General features: G+C 49.6%; 1 protein-coding gene across 1 annotated transcript in view; it reads left to right on the top strand.

The window, feature by feature from the left end:
* The window catches only part of LOC144141131 (bone morphogenetic protein 2-like), a gene marked incomplete in the record, with an annotated part of 400398 nt that overhangs the window by 121453 nt on the left and 256747 nt on the right, over positions 1-22198 (top strand).

The raw sequence follows: 22198 nt of genomic DNA, 5'->3' as shown, positions 1-22198 counted from the left end.
TTTGGGAGGGAGGGGGGAACATGGAAAAAGAATTGGAATTGGAATTGATTCTACGTTCTTCTCGTCTTGCAATTCCAGGGAAAGACAGATTTGAATGTTAGAGCCAAAGAACCCCCAGCAAAGCAATCGCTTTTAAAAAGGTGTTCAGTAGCACCTCGCGATTCTATGAACGCAAATAAGACGGTGCACATACCTTCCCCTGATAAAAGAAAGGATGTCCTTGTCCATTCTTCTATGAGGGAAAGGCATGTGCACCGTAGCATGCTTGGCGAGGTAGTGTGGGGAGCTTATAGTATTTGGTGCTGCATATGTAAGTTTCGCTCACATGATTCGTCATGACATTTGATGAAACAGTGTGAGCGGCTGCAGAGAGGACAGCTGCCCAGGTATGCCTATACGTAGGTTGAGGTGAAATGAACAAACTAAAAAAAGGAGGCTACAGGAAGAAAAGCCTTAATTACCACGCATTGGTAAGCTCCGCCAGCCACCGAGCCTTGAAAAACTCAACACATCAGTCGTCTTTGGTTTGGTTGCGAATGGGCCAATTCATGTTTTTATTTCTGCAACAAGAAATAAAAAGAAGAAGTTCGGTCAGAAAAATTTGCTATGAATCTACCTGGCGAATATAATTCGTAGCGAGCTTCTGTAATTGGTCTCTGCATGTGTTTAATGCAAGTAGTGAAGACCCGGGGTTGCGGACATTATGGACGCAGCAGAAAGCAGCCGGTCGCACGAATGAAGCTTTTACCGCAGAAGGGCGACTGTACGCACGATGCGTCAATGACTATACTCTCTTTCACTCCATGGTGGGGTGCATTCTTGAGGTGCGCTTTGAACCCATCAAGAGGGCGCGACGGCAAAAGAACCTCATCATCACTGCAGCGGAAGCTGCCGCCTCGAAAGCGTACCTGAGCCAGGCGTTTACACCCAGTCGGGGTGTCGGCTGGAGGAAGCGGGACTGTAGGGTGTCGGCCCTTGCAGCGGCGACCCCTTGATGGGCCCAGGCCTGCCCCAGTTGTTGCAATAGGACAAACGAGAGCGCACTGTGACAAGTCCTCAGCTGTTTCGGGGATTGCGGAGGCGGGTCCCGTGGCGCTTCTCGGCCTAGCCAATGGCACGCCCCCGTCTCGGAAGCTGATGGGGTTCGGGAAAACGAGCAAGCATTCGAGCTCTATGCAGCTAACAGGAAGACTCGGAATATTGCGCGTCCTCATTTGCCTTCTGAGCGTGGCGCGCGTATTTCGTGATGTCCAATCTGTATTTTTAAGAAGCCGTACGCCTCCGCCTCCAAATGGTTCAATCGTGGCCAGCGTCCGCTCACCAAAGTGCTTTCCGCAAAGCCAGCTTCCTCGTGGTGCTCTGTAGCTCTCAATCTGAGGTAATATTTTTTTTTAATCTTGCTGCAATCGGCCGTTAATACGACGCTATAATTACGCCGTATTTCTTGTACTTGTCATAATTAGTTATGTCACCTTCAAATTTCAAAATTTTAAATATTTTTTTCTGCGTTTTACCCTGCGAAGCTACAGCGAAATTATCAGGTGCCCCGTGTTGAAGGGCTACGGATGTGGAGAGGAAACAACATAGCCGGCGTGTACTGCGTTCAGTCGCTGACTTTACACAGTCGTCTGTGATGGTGCAAGCCTTGTGCTCGAAGCACCGGGCTTACGAAAAAAAAAGCTATCGTCAGCTCCCATTGAATGCTGCCTCGGGGCTTCATTTTCGCCTCAGCTGATCGCAATCCCTCTCGCGAAACCCAAATTGGACCGAAGCTGCCCTGTCGGTCACACTGCTTGGCGGCATGCATACGCGGAGAATATGGTTGAGCCAAACTCGCAGAGATCCCACTTTATTATTTTTTTGTTTCTTAAGCGATTTGCAGACTGCGCCTGGACATTATGCAAATACTTGCGTCGTCTCCCGTCTTTTCCCGTCCTCGGTGTCTCTTTGCCCCAGTGTTAAACGAAGCACGCTCATCTTTCACTCAGAGCAGCACAGACGCAATGTTAACTGCAGAATGGACAGCGCACAATGCGCCTTCACGATATAGGTAACAATGCTACATACAGTCTACCCCATTTTCGCCCACTTCCTCTGTGCTATTTCGTGAGCTAGCTTGTTCAGTGCCTTTTTTGCCCCGTCTGCCAAATTATAAAGAAATGGGAGAGCGCTGGGAGTGCTAAGATATTCTCGTGGGAATATCTCGCTGCAGCAAACACGAATGACCAATCAGTGTGTGGCCAAGGAGTCAAATTCAGCGAATAGGAAGGATACGGTTTCACTTCGAAGTGTTACCTGCGCTGTGGCATTGCTTGAAGCAAAATGTCGTGTTCGTCAAGTGTAATGCAGCAGTTCGCGTTTTTTTTTCTCCCTTGGTAACGGCCTCCGGTATAACTACGAGTACACAAAAAAGCTATCCTACAAAGAGGATGGTGCGCGACAGCGCAGTCTCCGTAATAACTTCCTCTGCTCTTCAAGAGCCCCTTGTTGCCACTTTTATTTTAAGCCTCGATATCATGTATTTCAACTAAAAAGTAGTGCAAACAGGTGCTGCGAAATTCGGCGGTGATCCAGTGTCTTCAGGCCAGAAATTTTCCGCAGAGAGTGTTGGGATAACTTAATTCAGCGAGCTGAACAAGCCGGTAAGGTTTAAGGTGCGCCATTTGTCTACCTTCCCTTCCATATCTTGTGCCAGGGGAGGAGGGGGGTGGGGGGTGGGGCAGGTGTCGAAAATGCGCACACAAAGAATTTTAGATTCACTCACAAGGTAAGGACTTTATATGACTTTTCCTTCGTTGTTGAAAAGTAGAAATCCCGCTCTCCGCAAGTGACACCGCGCTCTTCACTTAGAGCGCGATGACTTTCGTAACGTCGAGTTTTGCGCCGAAGCGTATACGCACACGAAAGACTCCGACCGAGGTTTCCCAGCTGCGCTGCAAAACCTCCTCCGCACCACTGCCAGTCCAATTTTCCGCTATTTCAAACCACAACTCGTCGAACTATTTTCGCATCTCTTCGTCCAGGCTGCCGCAGTTTACTAACCGCACTCACGGTTACCATTTGCCACGGGCTGCATTTCTCGTTCTGGGCGGCTTTGTTACGTCGTTGGTGTGACATCTGACCAATGGAAGTCTTCGAACGACAGGACTCGCAGGGGAAAAGAAAGAAAATAACCCGCTCTCTGGCTGAGTTTTAATTAGACGAAGCTGCACACGACAGCATTGTTAACTTTGCCGGATTTAGCTATGCGCTACCAGCGTCGCCGGCGGGTCTCAACGAAAAGCGCGCTGTGACAAGCTGCGCGGCTATACCTCGTTCTTTCGCAATTTCAACTTCCCGAACCGCCTCTTCATTTCATTTCCCCGCTCAGGTGCGTAGCGTGCGCGCTTCGGAAGCCACATGCATCAAGCGCGTGCACACTAATGTGTGTTCGAATATTTTGGCAGAACAAACCACAGCCGAGTTTGCTGAGTGCAGCCAGGCCGGCAACAAGCACAGCTCGAGTCATAGCTAACAAACGTTGCGCATTGCCGCTGGTATGCCAAACGGGAGTAAGAAAAAAATTCCTGTCGCATAAAAAAAAAAAAAAAAAGCGGGACCGTAACAGAGAGTGGCGCGAGGCCAAATTCGCCTCCTAACTGTCGTTGCTGGTGGCAGGTGCGGCCATTGTGCGCAGCTGCTTCCCGCGCCCGTAGCTCACGCCTAGCCGGTCGGGAGTGACGGCGGGCGAAACTAATTATCGCGTTCACGCCTCGCTGTCACGACCGGGCGGTCGGAGCGGGGCGACCAATCGAGCGCCGTGTTGTAGCGCGTGTAAACGGGCGGCGCCTCTCATTTATTTTGGGCCTGATCGCTGTGAGCAGACGCATAGGCAGAGCCGTTCGTAATTAGCTGGCCCACCCCGTACACTGTGCGCACGTGGCGATCGCTCTCAGCTCCGCTCCCGCGCCGCCTGGTAACTCACGCTGCCCCTCTGCTCCGCCACGTTACGCGGGGGAAGGGTAACGACCCCGCCGCTGCGGGCCACTTACGCCTCCTCGCCGGCGCGATGCCTCCGCCGCCTTCCCCGTTGCATCCCACGACACTAACAGCCAGGTAGACCATAGGTGACGACATTTCAATTACTGGAAAAAAGATGGGGCGTGCTCAACGCGCAAGCGTGTGCCTGCGGCTCCTGATGCTGTACGTTTGCATTGGCGAATATATCTGCGCGGCTCGCTGTTTGCCGTTGCGGTTCGAAAACGTTGCAGGCACTATAGGTGGATACTTCGGGAGCTTACCGTAATCTGTTGGCGCGTTTGAGCCCCGAGTTAGGTTACCTGACAGAAGGGCCCAGTGTGCGTGACGTTACTCTGCACTCCTCGAGTTCACAGGTTCTTGCTGTCAGGCAGGGCAGGTTAGAGCCCTGGGCGAGAAATAATACGCTGCAAACAAAGAAACAAACTATCCCGGGCCATCTCCACTGACGTGAAACCTGGGTCGGGGTGAAGCATGCAGTGTATTAGTGTATTTAAAGATTATAAGTCTTTCTCTTGCCACAGGGCGCGCGCTATTGGGCGCTGGAGAAGCGCCGGTGGGAGGGGAAATCGCGCGCTTGGTGAGGCGGTGGCGCCCTCTTTGCATTGAACCGGATTTAAGCAATTAAATGAGTCCGGCTGGCTGTAGGTTGACTTCGTGCCACACGCCGCAGCATGCTAAGAAGTATGCTTTACAGGAAAAGAACCTGGAGTTTGAAACCGATTTCGAGACGGAATTTAAGAAATTTATGTTATTAGTGCAATGAAATCCTGATTATTTATGTATTTTAAAATATTTCAAATTGTGTTAGTTTATTTTGAACTGGTTATATTCATTATACACTTGTTTTTTGACCATCGCTTGACAACTTGATTCACCGTGAAGACATGAGACGACGACAGGAGATGCCGACAGCCCGAGCTCCTAAGGTGCTTCGCCCATAAAATACCCCAAAACAACGAAACGAAACAATATGCAGTGTTTAGAAATGGCGTGAAAATTTTACCTTTCCTTTAAAGGATGATCAAAGTTGGCGCGTTTAAATGCCTTACTCCTGCGGAAGTATAGACTCGTCGGAACTCTGTTGCTCTCAGACGTTTCAATTTCAATCGGAAGTTTCGGAACCTTTCCTTCCTTAATTGTTTTCCGTGGAGCTTAACATTTCAACAACGGCGCTTTTCTCGACAGTAAATAGAACCAGTCAATAAATGAGGGCGGCCACGACTGTTGTAAGTACCAGTTTGGAGTACCTCTCAGTTTGGAGTACCTCCACTACGAAGCGGAGCCACTGTGATACAAAAATTCGAAGAACAATGCCTGCGTGACAGCCTCAAGTACCTGAATCGCGTAAGCTCGAGGCTGGTCACTGGTGGTTCGTTTCAGCATGTCCACAGGGTCTGATTATTGTGTTGGGGTGTTGGCCGCGATGTGAGCATTTTAGAGTGCCTGGAACTCGAAGAGCTCTATTGGACCACATTACTAAATCGCGCCAGGAACGCGCCGGTACTAGATAACTCTCTGCAACCTTAGCGAAAAGCCAAGCAGTCTTGGGGAGACAGACTCCAAAATCTCGGGATTTCGGTGTCCCTTAATGAAACATATTTACGTGCAGCCTTAATTAATCCGCAGTCCTCCGCTGCATGCAGCGCGCCTCGTAGCCCAGGCTTAGCTTCGAACGAAAGAACGCAGTTAGAGGGAGTAAAACGCGGTGCACTCGGATGCCTGTCCCGTTCGTCCAGTGGTGAACATTCGGCGTTGTTTCGCCAATCACTTGAACTGTTAATTCCCGCACCGCGCGCGGTGGCGACAACGACGACGACGACGGGGCCTGCCGTTCGGCCCACGCTCGCGTCGAGTGTGTTGATCCTGGCGGATTGCTGCCCGGGTCAAGTCAACAACGGAGCGGCGTGCGAGGGCCACTCCAGCAGCCGAGGCCTGCTCACCCGATCCCCTCGCAGCTCTCTTCCTCGAAGGTGAACTCGCTATCAGGCGCGTGCATCGCGCTTCGCTCACCGGGGAGAAGCGAGCGGGCGGGAGGACAAGAGTCACGCACACTCGACGCCCGCCCGCCTTTGTTTGGCCCGTGTTTACCTTTCCTAAACAAAGTTTGCCTCGCATTCGTCACTTGTATGTCGCCTCACTCGCCCCCACCCCCAGCGCAAATATCAATTTATGATACGCATTGGCGCCTTGCATGTCGGTCCCGCATTCCGCCGGCCTTTCGTTTTTTTTTTTTGTTTGTTTCTTTCGTCGAATTTTCTCAATGAGCTCCTTCTCCCTTTTTCCTTTTCCGTGTTTACCCTCCCAGTGGGGGAAAAACACGGGTCACAGTGACAAAAATAAATAAAAAAACGTGCCTGGAGCGTGTTGTAGGTACAAAAAACGAAGGCAAAAAAAATGCGGGCTGTACGTTGGATGTTACGCTGTCATGCTCCATGTTTACGTAGCAATTGTATGCGCGGCAGTCTTCACCGTGTTTTGTACCCTGGGGTACCTTGTTTTCCTTTTACGCGCGTAAATCAGTGAAACATTGCATTAAAAGGAAAGGTCATGAGGGATTGGGGGAAGGTAAAGACGGGGGTGGGGGGGATAAAAGGTCAGAATTCACACAATGGGCACAGTTCCTGTCTAGGGGTCCTATTTGCAAAGTGCACACAGTTTAGCCAGTCAGCGTCACTAAATATTCATGCTGGTTTGCAGTCTGCCCGTCGAAATTGCTTCGCGAGATTTACAACGCGCTCTTTCCACGCGTGGGCACTGATCTGTGGGCCTCTCTTCTTCGCGATGCCGGCTCGTTGAGGGGACAGGCAGAGACGGGGAATTGGCTTTGTGCGCAGTCTTTCCACTGCACTTCCGCTCGTGTGTTTTTCTGGGTGGCCCCGCGGCGAATGCTGTGGCTATTACAGCGTTGGAGCGTTGTCTAGAGACTAGCGGTGGAACCACGGCGGGACAGTACGCTGTATCAGGGCGTGCATGCCCATATACTGGCGGCGGGTCCCCACGACTGAGCGCGTCGTAGTTTTCTGTACCATTCTGTGCTTTATGCCGCGTAGTCGTTTGCCGGTTACGACAGCCGTGCGGTCCACACACCTTTTTGCCTGTTTGTTGAGAATTGTCGTCTTTGGACGGATACTTTGCACTGTATCGAACAAGTAAGTGCGCTCCTTTTTTATGTCATTGAACCGCCGTACTAAGAGGAGCAATACAAGACCAAAGTCACTGCTTCCCGAACGGCTCCGTCTTGAGTGAAGGATTTCTTTCTGGCTATGACGTGACATTCAGCAGTCCGGGCTATTCGGAATAACCAACTGAAAGGGGAGATGTGAGTAATATGACTTTTAGTCGTCGGTGCCCCTAGATTAGCATTCGCGGTGCGGCCCTAAACGATTAAAATAGTATTCAGGTAGAGATGACGCTCGAATTTCCTTTCTGAATCTGTTTAATCTGTTTAACACATATCCAGTCAGGTGGTTTCCGTGAAGCCCTCAAGTTGATTCGACGACCTCAAGATATTGCACTAAGTAAATAAAGGCTGTGATGCCGACATATTTTTAATGAAATTATCTCAAGTTGGATTATCAGGACTCCATTTCAACGAAACTGCAACAGCGAAATTGTGAAGCGAAAATGGTACATACAGGGACCAAATCGTTGGCCCAAATTTGTTCTTACCCGGTGATCAGTCCTTTTCGTTACTCGTTTGGTGATGGCATGTTTCACAGCCACGCTGATGCTTAGTTAAGACATACTTATGCTTGACTAGATTTCACTCATGAGAACAGACGTCTCCTCTGAAACGCTTCGTTCGTGTCGCCAATATAGTCGGGTTGAAGAAAGCTCTACGTAATAAAAACCACGCGGCCGAATTAGACTCAATGGTTCAGTAGGTGCGGTACACAGCGTTGCTCGACGACTATAGAAAACACCTTTTTTTGGCTGTCAGTTACTGCTGTAGGCTTATTTTGCTGGCTGTTTTTCTTTTTCAGTGCCTGAGCGCCAGAAATTTATTGAACTACTCATAAATGTCAGTATTTGTTCCAGTACAGCCTATATTCAATGTGTTCAGGCACTTATACTGCGGTACATCAGTAGTGTGTGTGCCAGCCGTTCGTTTTGCGAGGTATGTTCTACCATAAAAAGCACAGAAGTTAGAACTATGCTTTTTTAATAAATGTCTTTAACAGGCATTGAAAGCGTAGTAAACGAACCTGGAAGGTCGTTTCGGTGTCAAGTTAGCGCCGAGTAACCGGGTTCCAAATTTGCAATTTTGAATTATTAATTTATTACGAGCTTATTGTGCGTATGCTGAGTAAAAACGCTTTTTTTTCCCTTAACAGTTGAACGTGTGTTGCATTGTTCTTCAAGTACAGCATTCAATGCTGGGTCACTCTTCGTTGAAGGGTTGTCGCAACGAAAACATACTCGAGTTGGTGTCATATGTAAACACCTCAAGTCCGAACAAGCTATGTACCCGGAGTCACTTTTAACAAGTTTCCCTCCCTCCTTCGTCAGTTGCTTGCGGGCCTTGCTTTTACAAAATGAAGCGATAAAAAAAAAGAAATCAGCGACACACTCGAAGTAGTGTATACATGAGGGCTCACTGGTTGAATATACTTATAAATTGAACCACTAATTATTTGCGTAAGAGCATGATTTGAAATATATTAAGGTGTGCACATGGCAAAAAAAAAAAAAAAAGAAACGCACAACGCAAAACTGAGCAGGTGATCGAACCGTCCGCGTAGAACGGAATCACGAAGAGCACGAAAAGAGAGCCATCAATCTTGGTGCCAGCACTGCGGAACTGTGGAGACGTATGCGTCCGAATGCATGAAGCGACTGCTTCCGCCGGCCGTCCATCGACCGCCCGTGGTGCGCGGCGTCCCGCTGGTACGAGACGGAGGAAGCGTGTTGCGCCCCGCGCTCTGCTGCCATCTGTCACCGGCCAGGTACGGGACGGCCCGAGGAGTGGCCACTCATGCCGATAGCGGCTCCAGCAACGGCGTCTCCCCCTTTCCAGTCGGCTCCCGTGCAAACGTCGGCCGTGGTACAGACACGGACAACGGCTGTCACAGCGCATGATAAACATATTACACGCGTGCAGCTTTCGACTTCGACCTGGTACCTTGATGTGTTACCCAAGCAGCACGCTCCTCTACAGCAAATTCGCACGTTTTTCGCTTATCTGAACGAGGCTTGCCTCACTTAATCCTTTCTCCCGAGCATTTGGTTTCAACGTGCACATCCACTCGCCTATTACGCGCTACTCCATTCCTGGCGAAATTATGCGCTCCCAGATTTTATTTCGCGAATTCTTTTATCAGCCGCAGCGTATGGTGGATTATACAAGATTACAAGAGGCGCGGGAACCTTGGGCGGGTTTATTTATACCGCCGTTTGGGATCCCATCGATAGAGCAGCTTAGCGAGGCTACAAGCACGGCTAGCGCTCGCAAGCGGCGCGGGACCACTGGAAGAAGGGTGGCGGGCGGATTTTGGCATCATTCGGCAGTCGTGCAGGGCCTCGTAAGAAGGGCTGATCTGATCCAGAAACGAGGAAGCTTAGTGTACGGAATCCTCAACCGCGCCCGACCTCTCATCTGTGCTCAATCAGCGGCACAGTAGCGTCGCGTTACCGATCCTCGGATCGTGGTACAGTAGCGTTGCGCTACCGATTCTCAGATCGTGCTTTAGATAACAACCAGGATAGACCGCGTTAAACCGCCAGGCGTCAGATCAGCGGTGTCGCACTTGATACGACTTAAGCCCTTCATAGCCTGCTCTTCGCTCGTGTGTTCGCCGTGGAAACTGTAGTCGGGAAATTTATTTCCAATGTAATTGTTTTTTTTTTTTCGAGTATGGTTTTGGTTTTCAAAACTTCATTGGAAAAAGTGTATACCGTGGCCATGGAGGACAAGGCCATAGCATAACAATTGTCTGAAAAGATGTGGCCTGCGCTTTACGCGGTGCATCTGACGAGGTTTTGCGCTGCGCAATGTCATTGCGCGTGTCATAGCGTGATGTCATAATGGGTGCTCATTGCGTTCCGCTGTTTGCTTTTTGTGTGTGTGTGTGGCAAGTGGTATGTCTGGCATAGTTATCCGTTAAACAGGCACCCTTGGACGCGCTAATTAGTCATGCAGGTGTATTTTGGTAAAGCATGCCGAACCCCGGAAATTTTTTACAGTGCACTACGCGCAAAGTAGCCTCGCTCACTTGGCTTGAGGTTTAACCCTGCAGTTCATGAAAAACAAGACTAGACAACACCAGATAACGAAGCGCGGAAAGCATCGTGTGCATGAGTGGGTGTAGTGCTTGAGTGTCCGTGTCACTGAGAATTTCTCGCGTTCCTTCGTCAGAGCATGTTTATATTTTTTTGAAGGCGCTGTGAACGTTTTATCAGCAAAGTGTGTAAGTAGTGACGAGCTCTACTTAAGGTATAAGCTGCCAATCGAGAGATGAGCCACGCGTTGCGACAACCGCTTCACCCGCTGCTGACGAGCCGCGTGGTTCGGGCTGCGCTGAGCTGAACAGAACATAATTTATTTTCACTTAAAAGTCAAAAGGGCATGGAAAAAAAAAAAAAGAAAGCTCTTTTATTGAGGGAAAGATGGTTGTTAAAATAAGCAGTGTTCTCCATGCAGAATGAGTCAAATCAAAGTCCGAAATTCACGCTCCCAAAGTCGAAAACCCAAACTGCCGAAGCCCAAAGCCAAACTCCACTTCAACTCACCCAACGTCCGAAGCCACAACCCGCGTAACGAACCGAAAGGAAACGCTGAGCGGCCCGAACGCAATGATGGAATGTTGAGCATCATCAGCGATTCCATTACAATGCGAATGTGTCTTCCAGTACTGTACCTTATCGTGGTTTGCGCGTAAACACCTCCCATTGTGTACGTGTGTGTTATGATTGATGGGCCTTTGTGAAATCCCATTGCCTAAAGGTGGCTTTCTTGCCGTGCGTTTTGGCGTAACTACATCGCCATCAGTGAGGCATATGTAAAGCTGCGCTTTAAAAAGCTGCAAGAGGCGGCTTGGCACAGCTCCGCCCACATGCACACACAGATTCAGTAGGGCAACAGAATTCAGGCGTGCCCTGGACGACGAAGCTTCGCGATTTCGCAGAGAATAACTTGGGCCATGTTCAGACCACGGTGCAAAATAACACTTCTTGCACCGTGGTTCAGACCACGTTGTAAGTATATCTAACACCGTGGTTCAGACTACCGATGCAAAAGCCATATCGTGATCTATGGACGTTAAAAAAACGGCGTGTCACGCAGTTAGGTTGGCTGAGACGAGAAATGACGTCATTCTTTAAAGTCATTACGACAGTTGTGGTAACAGTCTGAACCCGGCCTTACAATTTTTTAAGGGTTTTATGCGCCAGGACACCTTGACTATGAAGCGCGTTGTAGTGGAAAGCTCCGGATTAATTTCGTCCACCTGGGGTTCTTTAACGAGCGCCGAAATCTCGACACACGGGCGTTTTCGTTTTTCGCCTCCATCACAAAAACGGCCGCAGCGACCGGGATTGAACCCGCGTCGTTGAGCTCAGCAGTACAACGCCTTATCCACTAAGTCACCACAGTGGGTAATAGAGAATAACTCAGCGGACTTCGTATAGAGAAGTACAACAGAGGGCGACATGCACTCGGCGTGCCTCCTCAGTTGAGACAGTGTTGAGTACGTGTGGCGGCGGATGTTTTCTTAGAAAGCGAGGCAAGATGTCGGAACTGAAATTTGGAGATCGATCGAGGTGCTCAGTTTGTGTTTTGTTGATTTTTCAAGCCGAAAATAGTTGGATGGCGTAGCAACCCAAATTAACGCGCTACTTTTAATTGCAGCTGTCAGGTATTCACGAGAAAGTGAGCTGCAGTAGCGATTTGACAAATGTGTTCCAGAATGTGTGTGCAGGTTAGAGTTTTCCCATCTGTGTGTATATCATTGAGACAACAAAGCCATTGTCGCAGTTGTAAGTAAGCGACAATTAGTGACGCAGCAAAGTCTTTACTACAAGTTTGCTTACCACGACGTTGACAGTTCCTCTGGTCATCCACCTTCGCCGGACGGGACGGCCGTGAGTTTTAGATGCGACGGCATCTCATTCACTCGCCTTGTCCCTCCATACGGCGTTGTCGTTGTCCGTCCACGCCCCTCCCCCATTCTCCTCGCCGCGCGAACTGTGCTCTCCGCCGCTCACCCCCTCTCCTCACCGATAGCGAATACTCTCTCGCGAGGGGCATTGGATTGGATTGGCTTGGATTGGATTGGATTCGGATTGGATTGGATTAGAGCGGATTGTGTTGGATTGTGTTGGATTGTGTTGCGTCATAGCCGCGGCAGGGGGTTCACGGCACGTTTCACGCGATGGAAGAATCAACCTAACGGAAACAACAACGGAACCCCCTATGCGTCGCATCTACACAGGGGTTCCCGCGAGGGGAGGTGGGAGTAATTTTTTTACTCGGCTTTTTGTTCCATCCGCTTCGCGCTACATCGTGAACTGTGCCACCAATTACCAACTTGCCCGAACCTGCCCGCCATGAAGGAATGCCGTCTGGAAGCAGCGGCAATCGCAACGAGTGCTGTGTCACACCACGAAATAAAGCCGGGTTCGTTCCGACTTTCGGTCACAGCAACGTGACCAGAAAAAAGAAATACACAGAGAAATAAAGAACGAAAATGGCCGCGCGACAACGGCAGAAGCCGGCCGCGGCGCGGTGGCATCAAAGGGGCAACGCCGCCGACTACACGGCACTGCACAGAGGCAGCACGGCAAAGCACGGCAAATGACTAGAAGCTGTGAGCGGGCCGGGGAGGCTGCTGTTTCGTGAAGCGATAAGGCGCCCTCTAATTAATACCGGCGGACGTTCGATAATTTCATCAAAATAGACACGCCGGGGACCGCTGCTGGTGCCTCGGCGATGATGTGATTAAAACTAGAGGAGCCGGCGAAGGGACGATGAAGGGAGAGGGGCGACGGGCGCAAAGGGGGAAAAATCCGCGAGGAAATAGCGCGCGGCACACCGGAGCGAGGGCGATTAAAAATTGAGCGAAACACCAAAGTAAAGAGCTCCGCGGGCGCTGCGAGGTGCCAGTGGAGCGGCTATGAATAGCAATTACACCGGCCGTGTTCCGGCCGTCACCCCCTCCGCTTGCTACCCAACGCTTCGGCGTCGGAACCGCCCGCTCGTTCTGCAATCTTCATTCCGAGCGCCGGACCCTCCCAATGGTGTTCCTTTCCCCTCTCCCCCTCGGCCATTCTTCTGCGCTCAGAACTTTCGTGTTTACTCGTCACGAGTCCAATTTGTTCCTTAAATTGGACACACTTCTCTCGCTCTTTTGTTCTCCGAACGTGTATCGAAGTTTTGGTTGCCTGTGGTCTTGCTGCCTTCCTTAGTATTTTGTGTCTGATTTCCCCTCTCGCGCGGATGATGAAAAATTTAGAACGATTGGAAACGTTTTACTTTTGCAGGCATGATCTTGCAGCATTAATCGTTCGATGGCGATGCCTGGGGAACCGGCCGTGCGCTTTAACCTTTTGCGACCTTTGCTTCCTTTGTGTGAGTGTCTCTAAATAACGTAAGCTCAAAATGCCTGAAGTTTATTTATGGTATTATTTTTATCTCTCCCGCACATAAAAAAAGCTAAAACGATCAACAAAATGTTTTTCTTTAAAAAAAAAAAAACACCCCCTACTCTACCCACTTTTTCTGGTCATCTTTATTCTTAAACAATGGTCCACTATGATCCAATGTTAGCGACGGCGAAGCTCCTGCGAGCGTGCTAAATTTATTCCCCACCATGTATGCCGCATGCAACGCGTGGCCTTACTTAACATTATGCTGTTATTAGAATGTTTCTATCTTATATATATTTATGTACAAATACATACCTAGTGTTACAGCTCTATCCGCCCGCACTTCCAATGGGTCTGTAATTCCACATTTAGTCGGTCGATTATTTAAACCTATTTCTTTCAGCTGTGAGGCGTACCAAGCACTCTTGAAGTTTCTTCCCTAACTACGATTTAAGCATTAAACAGTGCAAACGCGAAAGTATCACAGAAGGTATAAGTACAAGAAAACAACAACAAAAAAATAATCTCACCTGTGGTCTGGCTCTCATTAGCGTGTGTCCTGGTAGCCATCCCTAATATTTATTTTGGTTCTTTCTGTATAAGTTGATTTGGGGTCTTGTTTCGGGTGGAATAATGGTTTGTTAATGATACTGTTTATATACCTATGGGATGTTGGTAATGTGCAGCCGATTCAGTCAACCTGTTTATTTTTTGCATTTATGTTTTCTCTTGACTGCAGAGCGAGTTGGTCCTGCATGTTGCCGCGAGCCATGCTCACTTGGTGCTCCGTTCATGTCTTGTTGCCAACGCCTAGCCGCCCAGCCCCGTACGGATATCTTATCCCGGGGGTGCAAGTGGCGCGCCCGCTTGCAGTTGCTGGCGTAATGCCGCGCCCGGGTGTCTGGTTTGATAGGGAAAGAGTGCAACGCGCTTGACACTATCCTCTGCTTTTCTGGCTTCATCGACAATGTTGTCGATCTGATTGGATGTTTCTATAAGCCACTGCGCTCTGACATAAATACGTGCTGTCCAAACGCCGCAACATTCGATTCGCCCATCTACTATCGCACGTCATTCGTTTTTACTGCTGCTTTGAAGTGCGCTCTTTTGGTAGCTCCATTTTAGATGGCAAGTTACCCGCCGCACTGGCTCAGTGGCTAAAGCGTTGTGCTGCTGAGCGCGAGGTCGCGGGTTCAATTCCCGGCCGCGGCGACCACTTTTCTGATAGAGGCGAAAAGCGAAAAACGGCTGCGTGTACGAGATTTCGGCGCACGTTAAGATCCCCAGGTGGTCAAAATTGATGCGGAGCCCTCCACTACGGCCCGCCTCATCGCCCGCGTTTCTTCGGTCCGTTAAACCCTACAATCAATTAAATCCATTAGATGGCAAGTTCGCCGTAATTAACTTTTTTAGGCGCAGAAACCGTGCGTCTCTTCTTAATGCGAGTCAGTGTTCAAGGAGACGCTTGTAGTACAAGGGGCACAGAGCGCTTGTGTTGTCGTCACATTCGCGTTCCTTGTCCTACGCACTCCTCCTACAATCTCTTGTTTAGAAATACTCCGTGACGTGGAACATTTTTCACGGCACTTCAGACTTCAAGTTAACTGTACTGCTGGCTTTACAGGTGCGGGTTCATGGAACGTTCCTGGTAATAGTTGGGGGAGTTGCCTAGTTAGAGGTGAAGATGTAACCGGGAGGTGAAAGCGGTGGGAGGAAATACATGGTTGTGCCGGGTTTCCAGGTTAATGGTGCGCCGTAAAGCCAAAAAAGCATGTGCACGGATACCCTTGCCATCAAAAGGGAAGAATGCTGTTGTGGAAACTCGATGATGTCTCGAAGCCTGTAGGACAGTCTAGCACTGACAGCAGTACTGCGGCCAATTAAGGAGCGAGAACTACGGGATTAACCATTTTAGGTGCAGTGCGAATTTCGCAAATTGGTTCAGCGCGGACAGAAACAGCGTGAGCAAGCCACGCTGTACCGAAAATTAACAGAGAATCGCAAAACCATGGTGTTCGTCGCAAATTCGTAATAAAATGGGAAGGCTTTAAACGGGCCCTGCAACGCGTCTGATATAACCATTTCTCTCTTTCGCGCCTGGAAGTACTGCGGAATCTACGATTATCGCCAGCACAGCACGCCACTCCGTAATCTGCCCGGCGCAGAGGAAAAAGTTTTGTATGCGTCGCTTCTGTTGCGATTTATTAAAGCATGCATCAAATTTACATTGCTTTAGTTGAAAGGAAGTGACCAATAACGGCGAAATTGCTTGTGTAACGTCATGTAAGCACTAAAAGAAAGTACTGTCTCTGAACAACGCGGGAGAAGTAGAAATACATTTTGTGCGAATTTATATGTTACATGCTATGCGTGGAGCAGTAGTACTTGACTCGGGTACTTCGTAATATAAGGACTGGACTTGCTTACTCACCACATTGTAAAACCATTTCGAACGTTAAAAAAAGAGTTGTAACAAGTGTTTTACGGGTCGTTTAACTCTACCAACCACATGAGAGTACACATGGCACCAGAGCAGAACTGGATAAAATAATGCATTGTGCGCACTTCTCCGTCTATGCAGGAAGCTGTTCAGCTCGCACGTCCACTGCTCCAGGGAGGGGGTGGCAATTTGGTTTGAGTGGTGCGGAGAGTTGTACATACTAGGTGGTATGCGGCGTTTTGGATTTTGCAGGATGGGCATTCGTAAAGATACATGGTCGAAGTTTTGTAGAGTCGCTGTGTTGTATGTGTGGGTTTCTAGGCATCGCCAGAGGCGTGCGTCTCTGGTGTTGAGAGAAGGATGAGGGTAGGGGTAGTTGAGGCGCTTTTGTCGGCAGCAATAAAGGATATGTGTTTAACGGTTTGGGACTGGCCGGTGGGGAAGGGATTCCGGTGGGTCCTTTGTTCTTTCTGGGAATGCGCGCGCAGCGACATGTGCCGCCTCATTCCCTGGAAAGTTGTTGTTGTTACTGTAGATACGTTTCATTGAACCTACAAAAAATTATAGGTCCGGGCTTCCGAAAGAAAAAAAAAATGCAAAAGTTATGTATGCAGACTGGAGGACTTGACGAACGTGAGCGACATGCAGCGCTCGCCACCAGGGCCGCCCGGTCCGCTCCCTCCGGCAGCGCGACTCAGTCTTGGAGGAAAGAGGGAGGGGGAGAAATGAAAGTTAGCTTGACCAGGCGACGTACATGGTGGGCAGCTTTTATACGCATCGTACCATGTTTAGTACTTGAGGCGCAATACATCCTTTTTGATAGTGGCGACATGCTTGCTGGGAGTCTGTGATGATGATGATGCAATCTGTTGAAGCTGTGCTTGCAGATAGTGAAATGGCAGTTTCTTCTGATGTGGTTCGTCGATGTGGTAATGTGGAGCATGGTGGGCGTGAGGAGGGTTTTTGAAAAATAATTAAACGGTTTTTGCTGTCACATGCAAAGCCCGATAGAACGTCAGCGCAACGGTTGCCAGGAATTGCGAAGTCCGACGTATTCATAGAAACGAAGCAACTAACCATTACCAGCTAGCGTTAGGCACAGAAGAATGGTGATACGGACTAACTTACAGGGAGAAGCCTTCTTCCTGCAGTTGCGTCCAACAATGATGAGGGTTATGGCGGTTATGACGGCAGATGAAAAGTGCGGCAGCAGCGAAATGGGGTGGCGTCCTCTGAGCAAGTGGACAGAGTGGTGCTTATGCCGATGTCATGGCGCAAAGGAGCGGCTTTCGTAGCTATCCCACACCTTCCCACAACTTGCTAGAAGAAGGTAACGGCATGCGCCCGGATCAAAATACCTTAAAATTCGAATTCGGCGTGCCGTCGGCTTTAGTATAGTGATAGCTACGTAGCACCGCAAGAAGCTGAGCTCACCAAAATTCGCAGGGTGTGGTAAAGCCGGACGATTACCCAAAAAGGTCCTGTCTATTATTATCCCCATCCCCAAACTCTGCGGTTAACTCCAGAAGTTTTTTTCTATTTAACGGCATTTCTGTGGCGTACAAAGTAACGTCCTCAAAAACGGTGAGCGTCAAATTGGGAGGGCCTCTAGGAGCAGGCTTAGGGCTTTTACTCGCGCAAACACCAAGAAGCGATCCCCCGCTCCAGCGGAGGAGTTTTGAAACTGCGCCAGCAGTGCCCTGTAAGTGGCGCTGCTGAAGACAAAGTGATATTTCACTCTTCGCCTGTCCCGAGCTAAAAGAACCATTGAGTACCGCCGCGCGTGGCCACGAGGAATCTGTTTTTTAGCGCTCAGTTCGGCCGAGAGCAGAAGTACGATTCGAGATCGGCGACCGACGAAAAGGACCCCTCCCACTCCTTGGCCGCACTCCGGTGTGCTTGTGCAGCTGGGGCCGAAATCTTTTCTCCGGTTCCCCCTCGCTTTGTCTCACCGCCGAAACTTAATGCTGCCGGACGAAGCGAGCTGCGCACCGGTCAGGCCTTTCAGGGTGGGGGAGGGGGGGGGGGGGGCGGCGACCGAAATCGGGAGGAACATTAGGTTTTTGCACCGCCGCGGCGGAGAAGGAGCGGGCCGACGCTGCAGAGCGGGGCTGCACAGCAAACGACAGCCGCCATTGACAGAGACGTACGACGGGCAGCGGCTCAGGCAGCTCATACAAGCGCCCCTGTCTCCGTGCGTGTGCGCGGCACTTGAGCTACGTCCTCGGGAACCAATATATAATACATACACGGGCGGCCGTCGAGATGTGTGGTACCGGTGCCTGGAGGAGAAATATTTGGACTGCTGGAGAAACTCGAGGAAGAAGAAAAAAGTCAGTGCCGCCACGACCACTCTTGCAGTGACAAATCGCTCCTGAGAGCTCGCGGTGCAAGTTTCGTTTCACGTATGAAGAGCCCTGCGCTGAAACACGAGAGTTAAGAAGAGGAGGGACGCCGGGGCCGGCCTGGAGGAACGGCGGTTGGCGATCGTTCGCCGCAGGAACGGCTTCTCGTAGGATGGCGGAGCGCCTGCAGCAGTAGTTCCATTGAAAAACAAAGAAAACAAACAGAAGCAGGAAAAGAATGAAAACGAAACGGCTAAAAATTAGTAAAGTCGAAAATCCAGAAAAAATGAGAGCAGGACGTGTATGCTTTTCTCCGTTTTGAGGACTGTTGTACGCTACAAATGTGACGTTGAGAACGAAGAACATATTTGACATCCAGATTTATTTACGGACGTAGTTATTCTTCAGGCAGAACGTCTCACTCCATCCGTACACGAGTGCCGTGGGCCGACCCTGGAAAAACATGTTTTTTAATGCTTTTTAGCGTACAGTATTTCACGATAGCGTTTCGTACTGAAGCGACGTGCCAATAAATAACGGCCACCATAGATGGCAGGGAAAGAACACCAATGGTGCTTTTGTTATTTTGTAGCAGCTGCACGTCTAATTTACATTTGTTTATTGGGCCTCAAATACACGCCGCTAATACCCTACGTGCAAGTTACGTAACCCGAGCAGCGTATGTGCGCGGGTACAGTACTTTATTAAAGGGACACTGAAGTGATATGTAAACATTGCGGGATTACTTGCGCAAATTGTAGTCCGGGGTCCCCAGGCCATGTTACGACCACTCTGGGCGCGTTTACGCGCTTTTATTTAGTAGAAAACTTAATTCGAAAATGCTGTCCTCCTCTCTTTACGCTCGCCCATTTTCTGCGGCGTTTTCGTGTGACGTCGAGAGGAGCCGAGCTCGCAATTGGCTGAGCTATCTGCACGGCTCCCCGGCCTTCAGACAGAGTCAGTCGGCCCAGCGTTTCGTCCGCCGGACGCCGACGGGTCGTCGCAATTCGTTCGCTCAGTTGAAACGAAGCCAGGGCCAGGACACGTTTGTGAATGGAAGAATGGGCCTTTCTTTACTTGGTTAGTTTGTACACTGTATCTAGCTCCAAGTCAAGGTCGCTTCACACAAGCGCTGCGCAAACGCACATGCGACGCTTCGCTGACTGGTACGCCCGTAGGAAAATATAAGGCCTCTTGAAGGCGGGAGAAGAGTCAGCGAAGTCAATATAGGTACTAAGGAAATAAAATCAACTGATATTTTTACCGTACAGCGTAAAAATAGGGTGCGGGACGCACTTTTTTGCGCTGGGCGAACAAGCACAGCGGTCAGCAGCACGACTACGCATCTGCGAACGCTTTTCCGTCTACGAAATGCAATTGCTAGACGTGAGCTATTGCGGAAACTCGGGGGACGCTTACTGCACGAGCACAATACAACGAATAGTCACCTAAGCTGCTTGAAATGACAAAACTAAATAAAAATGTAAACTTGTTGTACAATATATACCTTATATTATCATTGGCCGGCGCAGCTATCACTGCCACCAGTGAACCAAGCTGCCCAAGGAGGAGCTATCCTGGAAACCGACCAAGCGGACGGTGGGAAGGAGTCTGACGATGACACCATCGATATGGACACGAGCAAGGACCTCGCTAGCAGCACCTGCGGAAAGCGTGGACGCGAGAGCAACGCCGACATGACAGAAGGCGACAACGCGGCTTCCGACGAGCCGCCTTGGAAGGCAGTGCTGGGGCGGCGTTCCACACAGAAGCCCAAGCGTAGCGTCCCCCCGGACAGGAGGGAGCCAGCGTCGACGCCGGCGAAGACGCCGACGTAGTCGCGCGAGTGGTGTGCGCCGGTGGGCGAGTGAGCCAGCGTCGGTCATCCTTGTGTCTGAGACTCCAGGCCCGTAATTCAGTAGTGTATTCTGCGCTGCTTTTGAATCCACGCCCCGTACCCGTGGTGCTGTCTGTAGTGTATGGGGGGGCAGGACAACGTAAGGATATTGTCGAGGTCGGAACAGGTGCCATAAATTGGTATGGGGCACATGACAGCTTCTATGTCATTTCGACGGTGCATTTGGCTGACTACAGCGGTTCACTCCTCTTCCTGGCATTAATGAAAGCACCATCCTGTCCACACGCTCATTAATGTGAATGGCAACGAATCTCCTTTCAGCACTTAAGGTGGCAACAATCAACGTCAGGGGCCTGTCGTCAAAAAGGAGACAGTACCAGCTTAACCGCCTTTTTCTGGAAGACGATATCGACATAATCGCCGTTCAAGAGACGAAAATTGAAAGTCAGGAGCAAACGGACCGGATGGTGCAAACTTTCAGAGCACGATATAACGTTTGCGTGTCTCACTCGGTAGGCGCGTCGGCTGGATGTGCGCTTTTTCTGCGTAATTCTGTGGGAATTTTTGAAGAAAGTGTCAGTGTTTGCGAACGCGGTCGCTTTATTGTGTGCGATTTTTTGTACTCGGAAATGGCATGGAGAGTGATTTGTGTATATGCGCCAAATAAGGAAGTGGATCGCCGCCTTTTTTTTGAAAGTTTGAAAGTGTATTTAAACTGCGATAGGCACGTAATATTTCTTGGCGATTTCAACTGCGTCTGTTCGAGCGCTGATAGAGCAAAAAAACCGCCGACACATGATTTGAGTGCGATGGTTTTAAATAGCCTAGTGCATGAGTTTGGCCTGGAGGACGTCGCGTGTGTTCTGTCGAACATGAATGCACCACAGTACACACATTTTCAACGTGAAAGTCACGCAAGATTGGACAGAGTTTACGTATCACTGGGTCTTGTGCCTCTGTGCGAGGCCTACAACGTGAAACCGCTGTCCTTCAGCGACCACAGCATGGTGACGTTTACAATAGGTCAGAAGCAAAGGAAAACTCGCTTTAGCTGGGATACCTGGAAATTCAATGTAAAACTACTGAATGATGAACCATTCACAACTGGTGTAAAGAAAAGATTAGAGGAGGCAATCGGAACAGAAAGTGGGTCACTTATCACCGTCTGGGAACAGCTAAAAAGTGACGTTAAGATAAGTGCAATAGAAAGATCGTCCGTCATACGCCATAAAGAAAAGGAGGAGGAAACACAACTACAAAGGCAATTGCACTTCTTGCTAGGCATTGAGGCTCAACAGCCTGGAACTTTTACAAAAGAAATAAGAGAAGTTAAAAATAAGTTGGAGGTCATTGACATCGAGAAGTACAGGGGTGCCATAGTGCGCGCACGCGCAGAGCGACTCTGGTTGGGCGAAACGCCAACCAAACGTTCCCTGAGTGACGAAAAGGGTTATGCGCTAAAGAATGAGATTAAAGCTATTCGATACAATAATGTGGTTTCTAGGGACCCTGAAGTCGTGGAGCGCGCATTTTTTGAACATTATAAGGAACTGCTGGGAACTGAAAAGCAAGGTAGTAAAGATTACGAGCTAACTTTCTTGCCGTCAATGCCAAAGTTAAGTGATGATGACAGAGCAAGCATGGAGGCGCCGATCAGTTTGCAGGAGATAAATAACGCCATCGACGAACTATCCATAGGGAAGTCACCGGGGCCAGATGGATTGGGAACCGAGTTTTACAAGTTCTTCAAAGAAGATATAGCATTAATTTTGTACAGGGTCATAACGGAAGCGTATGAATCCAAGAGAACACCGCCTTCGTTCCGGAATAGTCATATTGTGTTAATTCCTAAAACTGATGATCCTGAAAAGCTGTTGGCGGTAGAGTCGTATCGGCCAATCAGCTTAACGAATGTTGATTACAAAATTTTCATGAAGGTTTTGGCTAGAAGAT

The sequence above is a fragment of the Haemaphysalis longicornis genome, unplaced genomic scaffold (assembly GCF_048455015.1).
Source record: "Haemaphysalis longicornis isolate Haplotype H1 unplaced genomic scaffold, Haemaphysalis longicornis Haplotype H1 scaffold_1, whole genome shotgun sequence".
In the NCBI taxonomy this organism is placed as follows: Eukaryota; Metazoa; Arthropoda; class Arachnida; order Ixodida; family Ixodidae; genus Haemaphysalis; species Haemaphysalis longicornis.
This window is presented reverse-complemented; position numbering and strand designations above follow the sequence as displayed.